Raw genomic sequence first — 8,550 nt, forward strand, 5'->3', positions numbered from 1 at the left:
AAAAATTCAAAATCAACCAATAATCAATAATACTCATACAAAATTACAATTGTTAATAGTTGGATGTAACGGCTTACTGGAGATTAAACAAAAATTTCATACACAAATAGAAGAAATTTTAAAATTTTGATTTCTAGTGTTTTTTTATATCCCTATTCGAATCGAATTTGAATGTAATGAGCTAATTAAGTAATCGTCCCCACACGTCCTTTCGCTAAGTAAGGGGTATCCAATAGTTAAATCACTTGGCCCTAGGGTTCTCTATTCGGTTCTCTATCCTGTCGCCAAGGAAGGGGTATCTAATAGTCAAATCTAATAGTCTCGACCATAGGGTTCTCTATTCGTGTGATGTTATACACATCTTTTCGCTAGAAAATGAGTATCTAATAGTCAAAAGACTCATGTGTGGGTAACTTTTAAATCTCGCTATTAGACCTTCAAATCGAAAAAAAAGTTAGCCAAATAGTGGTCTTCGTCCTTCGTTGTCGACCATTAGGGCAACCAAGGTTTTCTCGACAACAAACAGACAGTGTGTGGTTGAGGATTCAGGGATATTTAGTTTCAGACTTGGGTGAAAACAAATGGGAGAGATGAGGGGACTGCAATTAATGCATGCAAGTGGGCACAGATCCGGATCCAACTTCTGACTACCAGCGAGGACAATGTCCAGCTTTCCTGTTCGCTTGCCGCGGGCCAGGCCAAAACTCTTGCAAAGTTGGCCAAACGACATTTTTAATATTTGATGCGGTTTTCTCTTCTGTCTGTGATGCCAACGGGTTGTTTAAGTTATACACTCAAAAAAAATTTAATACAAATATCAAGTATTCTTACTAGAAATTGAAAGCGTCCTGCGACCACCATTCAATATTTTCTTCTACGTTTGTACTCGCTTGTTGGTTTTATCAAACATATATATCTGTTTTTGGAAATCACCTATGTATCGAATATTATTTTCAGTGACTTTCAGGGCTCATCACTTTATTTATACATGTATTCAAATTGTGTGGTCCACCTTTTGACCCCTACTAAATTTGTCTAGCTTTGCCAACCTGCGGAATATGAGCTTGTGTGTGGGGAAAAGTTATTTTCCCATGGATTTTTCGTCTCACACTTAAATTACGTGTGTCGCTCAGTCAAGCAGTTGTCAAGCAGTGTGCCAAGCAGTTAATTGCAGAGCTCGTTGGAAACTGTTGCATATTTAAAGGAGCCAGATCATCGTCAAATCATCGTTTACTGATGAACTTCCAAAATGAACTCCCATATTAAGATTATTGGGTTTACCTAATAGGCTTACTATAAGTTATAGGTTTACTTTAAGTACCAAAATAATGTTTTACACTTTTCAAAATATTTAAATATTTTTTAATTAATTTATGTGTACATTGTAGACAACGGTTTTAAACTTATGCTAGAATAGTTATTAGCTATAGCTTCTGGGGCTTTCAGCCGGAGTGCTTTAATATCTACTTAAGTATTAGGTTACAACAATTACAATTATTTACAAGTATTTACAATATATATACATTGATTCACATTGGTTGGGGATTACAGAGATGTGCTATTGTCTTTCGTAAGAATGTTTACAGCAGATGGATTATGTTGGCTTTTTTCAGAAATTAAAGTAGATGTTGGAGATATTAAAGTGTCGGGGTTTTTAAGTTTTGAATTCGAGTTGATGGATCTATGTGATTGGAGGGCGATGCAATCGTCTAGGATGTGGGCTGTTGATTGGCTGGAAGAATCGGTGCTCTTGGGTCAGTCTAGTGTGTCCTAGACGCAGTCTTATAATTTTTGAGAGATCTCTTCTTGGTATATCACAGGTTTTGCAGTGCTTGGTATAATCGGTTATGATTTCGTTTGTTGGTGTTATCGATTGGTACCAGGGAGATGCACTTCTTATGTAATTGGTTTTGTCGTTGATAATGATTGCCTTTAAGTATTTGTTTATATCAGTGCGGTTGAAGTTTGGGATAGTTATCAAGAGGAGGTTTTTACTTCTTTGGCTTCGGTTTGATGCCGATGTGACTGGTGACCTATCGAATTTTTTTTCTGCTGAGAATACTGAGGAGAAGCTTCGAAGCACTGCTTGTCTCAGTGTGTTGTCTTCTGTAGTTATTGCAAGGCCCACTATTTCCTTGTTTTGAGAACCGTCTGTGTAGAGTAGTGTATGGCTGTTGTTCTTAAGTTGTTTCTTGATTTGTAAAAATTGTTTATTGCAGGAATCCTTGTTTGTGTTTGCTTTCTGTGGAATATATGGTACTTGGTCTCTTCGGTATCCTATGAACAAGAAATCCGCAAGGGTACAAAGATCATGCTAGGGTCATTTGAGCCACCGATCACTTCCGACTCCAAGAACATTTTCCGCAACTGAAGAAAGTTGCGCAGCCGCAGTGGTGGCCGATTTAACTGTACTAGAATTATATAACATTCCTATGCTCCTTCCTAGCCTGTCATGCCTCGCTTAGGGGGTGCTCCTCGGGACCGGAACTCGATTACTGCTTGCTGGGTTCAATCTGTCGATTTTCGAATTTCACAGAAAGCAACCCATCACCGAAATTCTCTTTCCAATAATATTTACCTGCTGAATGAGTGTATTTACTGAACACTAAGGTCACACGGTAAGAAACCGTGACCTTTCAAGATAGTAGCATGCTTCTGGGCCAAAATTGATTTCCGGGATCTGTAGTCGACACTACAATAACTGGGCAATTTTTGTCACGGCGCTATGCTCGGTATTAGATATATGATTTTCGTTTATAGAGTTGTCCTTTTTTGAACATCTTTCTCCTTCTGTGATGTTGACGTGACTTGCTACCCTGCAGTTAGCGCACTTAGATGCATCTTGCAGAACGGTATGGCCAATTTGAAAGCAGGAGTTGCAGCCCATTGGGAGTGGAATATATATGGGCGTATTTGGACTCTTTCGTATCCTATAATTAAGAAATCTGGGAAGTTTGTGAGTTTCAAAGTGATTTTTATCAGTTTATGTGACAAGATTAAATTTGTGGATTTTTTTAACTTCTACTTTTTGTGATCTGAGATTTTTTAATATATGTTTTTCGTCGATTCGAATAAATAACTCCTTTTACACAGTAAAGGCATAGGTGTTCTGTTATTTTGATTGGTAAATTAATAATATGGATGTTCGAAGGCAAGCTGATGAGGTTTTTCAGCATAAGAAAACCCACACACAGACGTCACGATGACTGCGCCGCGACGTCTGCGAAGAGAATTGTGCGATTTGCAGGGCAACGCACTGAAGGCCTTCCGGAGGATGACAACCTGATGCGCTGGACGGGATTGATTGTGCCGGGCAAACCGCCGTACAACAAGGGCGCCTTCCGCATCGAGATCAACTTCCCGGCGGAGTACCCCTTCAAGCCGCCAAAGATTAACTTCAAAACACGCATCTACCATCCGAACATCGATGAGAAGGTGTGCTTGCCCATTATCAGTTCGGAGAACTGGAATCCGGTCATACGCACCTTCCAGGTCGTCCAGGCACTGCTGGACTTAATCAACGAGCCTGAGCCGGAGCATCCGCTGCGGGTGGACTTGGCCAATGAGTTTCTTAGGGACCGCGAAGAATTCGTGAAAAACGCCAAGGACGCCAAGAGGATAGACGGAGGTAGAGCTGGAGGAGGTGCGCCAATCCACAACCCATGTGTACCCTTACCCCTTCATTTTCACTTTTGATCCCTGAAAAACTTCAAGCCCCCAGAAAACATTCAAGCATACATTACCCCGTTTTTTAAAGGAAGCATTTTAAATCGACGCAAGTGAGAAATACATGTTCGTTATGTTGCAAAAAAAAAAAAAAAAATAAAAAAAATAATCATTTAATATTTTGCATTATTAGTAGAATTTTATTTGCTTCTGTCAGTAAAGGAAACTAATATGTATTAGAATTTAATCAACAAGCTTAAATATATTTAAACTTACATAAAGCTCTCTGTTTGTGGCTCTATAAGAACCTCCGCAGAAACTAATTTGGTCAGTTGAAAATAAATATAAGTAAATTGTTGATGTGAGAATATTTTCATTCAATTAAGGCGCTTTTAAAACACACCTCTTAAAGAATGTACATCGCATTTTTCAAAATTGGATTAACTAGTCAGTTATATTAGTGCTCAACTACACTGAACGAAAATTTCGCTTTCAAGTCGCTCGGTGATTGCGAAAGACTTGCAACCTGATGGTTTCCTTTTGTCCTTGCTTTCACAACGTAAGTTTTCATTATTTCAGCATATTTTCGTATCTGTTGCCTTGTTCCTTCACCACAGGATCAACCAGATGGGGGATCGGGGCATGGGGATGTGGGGACCATGTGGAAGTAGCTACGTAACTAGTTCGAGCATGGTCAATCACCATTACTCCAGTACTGCAGGTATTCATTCAGTAACTAGGCGGACTTCAAAGCGTCCTGAAAAGTCCTGCATGCGCGTATGTGTGTGTGTGTCTTTGGAACACAAACAGGTGGGCTTAATCCCTTTTTAACAGGTCCTTGCTTTATTTTTAGCTCGTCGCCTGGTCACGTGTTTCGGGGTGTGCAAGCAATACAGTTCAGTTCAGTACATAAATAATAACTCAATATCCCAGCGACAAACATAAAACAAAATCAATGAACCTTAACTGAGTCACTGGCGGATATAATACCAATGATAAATTTAAATGAGCCAATAAAAATGAGAACGTATTTCCATCACAGTCAGACTGTACTGTACATGCAACGCGTACGTTGTGGCCTTATTGAATGGAAAACACGACAGAATGTCCTGAAGTCGGGAAAATATTGACCTATTATTATTTGCAATGAAATTGCATTTTTTCATATTCCCGCCCAAAGGCAAATCAAATAAAGCGCTTCCCTTGTGGCGACCGCAGGGTCCTTTTTATTGGATTGTGCGCCGACAATTAAATGCTCAATTTTGTAGACTTAATTTATGAACCAGAACTTAAGTGCGGATGTGGCTGACGGATTGGTGCTGGGGAAGGATGAAGGATGAAGGATGTGGGTGTAGTATGTGCAAAATAAATTGCAGGCTCTTTGCTCATTTCGTTTGTTGGCCACATCCTCCTTCCGCTCCACTTGCGCCTAAAGTTGCGGCTCTGTTGCCACCGGAGTTGCCGCGGATTTAGGTTAGTCGTTCACCTTAAATCAGTTAATGTTAATCAGGGTGTTGCTAGTCCTTTCAGGTGCGGGGTTGGCTCGGTGCTCGGTGGACGGGGTCGGAGAACCTGTCACTCAGTCAATTGCTTCCGTTTCCGTTTGACGCTTCCCATCCGGCGCAGGATGAGCAAGTGGTCTGGTTATGGCTGCTCCTCGGCTGGCTGTCGGCATTGTTGTCGCTTCGATGGTTCTGCGACCATATTTCCACTGAGCGAAACTTGGTTATTCTTTTGTTTTGAATGCAGGTCTCAACTTACAGGTGTTTGTATACCCTTATACAGATAAGAGATAACTCAATTAGCTTAAAGCGACATTTTTTATGTACTGATATTCCGGCTCTTTGTTAAACTCTAAGCGCTCGATCCCATTACTTGCATTTACACACTTTAATTGATTTGTGAACTCGAATAATTACACTCAGAGAAAAAACCATTCTCAACGTTCTCGATTTGAGAATTTCGATCTGAAAACCTAGCCAAGATCGATTCATGCTCAGCATACTCAGATCGAGATCGAACCATTCTCAGATTGAAAATGATTTTGCGCTCAGTGTACAGCCACATCCCATATGCACTCGTATATGTGTGATTGGGTCAGTCGGCGAGGCAGCGAAGCGTTGCGCCCGACCCCTGGCAGCCAGCAACCCTTCGCCGAGCGATTGGTCAATAACCTTAATTGCTCATCAATTTTCCCAGCAACATCGCCAGCCAGCAGCCAGCAGCCACCAGCAACCGGCGACAACAGCAACTTGGCAAAGGCGCTAATCAGTCAGCAGAACAGCAACAAATCTGTCCCTGCGGTCGATGTGTGTCACTGTGCTGGATATCCGACTCGTTGGGTCCTGTGCATCTAATCAATATTTGGGAAATGCTATTGCCACTGCTGGCAGCACTGATCCCGCGCCAAATTGAAGCTGACACAGCGTCGGGAAAATGTCCGAGAAGCGGACAACTTTCGAGCATCCAGCAGCAGAATCCTGATGCGAAAGTGAATGCTGTGGTGGCCAAAGTTTCGCATTGGCCTTGCCAGATGCTCTTGCTGTTGGCCAAATAGGATTTGAAGGACTACTTTGGCAAACAAGTCCATGGTCGCAGGACAAAAGGCGACCGCAGCAAGCGGTGGCAAGAAACCGAGCCTTGCTTGCAACTTGCAACACGAGGCTGTCACAGTAGCAACAACAGAACAGCTGCGATCCACGCCGCGTTGCAACCGAAAACATTAAAAATATTTTCACATTTTTTCCAATTTTTTTGGTAAGTCTGAAAACACTTGTTTAATCCAGTTTTATAATTTTTGATTTTGTTTATATCTCACCAAAGGCCAGAATATTTTTTAAGGGAAACGATTTAAAAAATACAGAAGGATTCAGTCCCAACATTGGCATCATAAGCTAATTCTTTTAGTGTAATAGAAGTGTGTACCAATTTTATTTGTCACTAAGTTACTCAATTTATTTATGTAACCCAGTTCATTGAAGGACATCTCGAGCGTTTTTCCTTTTTTCTAGATATGGAAAAAATTAAGAAAAGTGCAGAAAAAATTAAGCAAGACAGCGGAAGACAATATGTGCGCATGCAAATGAAATAAATTAGCCACCCCGCACACATTGGCACTCTCGAAAATCCACACACACACTCACATACTCCCGAGCATTTGCATAACTCCAAGCAGGACTAGCAACGTGGACGCGTCTGTGTCTGTGTGCATTGGCAAACATTTGACAGTTGCAACAGCAACAAAATAACAACAAATTAAAACAACAAAATAAACAAACGAGAAAAAAAGACAAAGCCAACTGCCAAAAGGCACAACACAAACAAAAATGCGAACATTTTGTTAGTTCTCTCTTGTTCAAAAAAAAAAAAAAAAAATTAGGGTAAATAAAAGAAAGCGAGAGAGGAGAAAAGTGTTGCCAGCATTTGCAGCGCATTTAGATGAAAACTTTTGCGAAAGTTGCAAACTCTGCTCTATGTATTTAAATGCTGAAATAGAGAGGGTCGAGGGCTCAATTCGATGGCAAATTAAAGGCGCGTCCAGCAACTTGTTGGCATCAAAATAGCTATGGCACATCCTTGTTTGCTGCCAGAATGAGATTTAATTAAGATTTTAATTAATTTGTTTGCTTGCCAAACAAAATGGTGAGCAAATACTTGAGGCTATTTACGCACGCCAATACTATTGTATTTAATTAAAGGTTTTCCGTTCAGCTTTGTGTTTTCGCCGTTTTTTGCGTGTGTTCTCTGCATTGCCAGTTGAATTCTCCTCTATTTAGGCGCTCCTGCCTCTTGAATCTATTCACATCATACACCTCCTGCCAGTTGGATTAATTGCCTTTGTCCTTGGCTTTTGCGCTTTTTGATCAGGATAAGCACTCCGGCAATAATCGTCGGCTTTTGTTTTCCATTTGCCGGATTACATGCTGCTCCCACATGCATACGCTTCACGACAGTCGAATCCAATTTTGATGAAATACCCTTTCCATATCCTTGCATCCTTGCGCTAAGGACTGCTGAAGAAAGAGCAGCAAAGGAAGTGCACAGAAGAAGATTCTACAATTTGGATTGCTGTTAATGAAGCTGCTAAACTAAAACATACGATGGCATTTGCAATTGGTAATTTTTTCAGCCATTCACGAATATTACTAATCGTGCAACTGTGCGAGCACAAGCAAAAGCGACTCTTTTTTTCTCAGTGTGGATTTGGCAGCTTAATCTTCGGTTTTGTTCTGCACCACTCCAGGGCCTGCACTCAGCAATTCCACACTTTCACAAGGTGCACTTAACAAGGTGCTTTAGAGCAAAAACGAGTGTGGACGTGGGCTGGATATTTGGTGGGTTGGGGTGGTGTGGGCGTACCATTGTTGGCCCTACCCTTTTAATGGGGCACAATCATGGCACGAACTTACCTCAATCGCATGTGGGAATTCAATTAAATAAACGAGAGTTGCAGCCAAAGGAGCCGGGACTGCAATAAATGCTTAGATTTGCAGGCGAGTGCAACAACAACTCGGCAAACTATATCCCATATCCCATATCCACACACACACACACAAGCGCATACACATACACTGGCACGCACACAGACAGATAGTAGGGATCCCCAAGCGACCGGAAGTCACTTTTAGCTTACAACGGAAGTTGCAAACGTCTGCTGGTTGTTGTTATTACTACTCCTGGTTGCCGTTGGACTGCACAGCGAACAATGACCTATGTACATACAATCAAATGCAAAATATAATATACTAAATTGAAGTTAGAAATTGAATTGAATTTACTTTAAGTTAAAATGGACTTCGAGAACTCGGAAACTTCAAAACCTGAAGAATTTGTATTCAAAATGCACGTTTATGTAACGAAACGATCGCCTGCGACTCCGACTGC

General features: G+C 41.0%; 1 pseudogene; it reads left to right on the forward strand.

Annotated features, from left to right (window-relative positions):
• Positions 1 to 3,202: 3,202 nt before the first annotated feature.
• LOC117147224 lies at positions 3,203 to 3,696 on the forward strand (annotated as a pseudogene).
• The last annotated feature ends 4,854 nt before the right edge of the window (positions 3,697 to 8,550 follow it).

This window comes from Drosophila mauritiana, chromosome X (assembly GCF_004382145.1).
Source record: "Drosophila mauritiana strain mau12 chromosome X, ASM438214v1, whole genome shotgun sequence".
Taxonomy (NCBI): Eukaryota; Metazoa; Arthropoda; class Insecta; order Diptera; family Drosophilidae; genus Drosophila; species Drosophila mauritiana.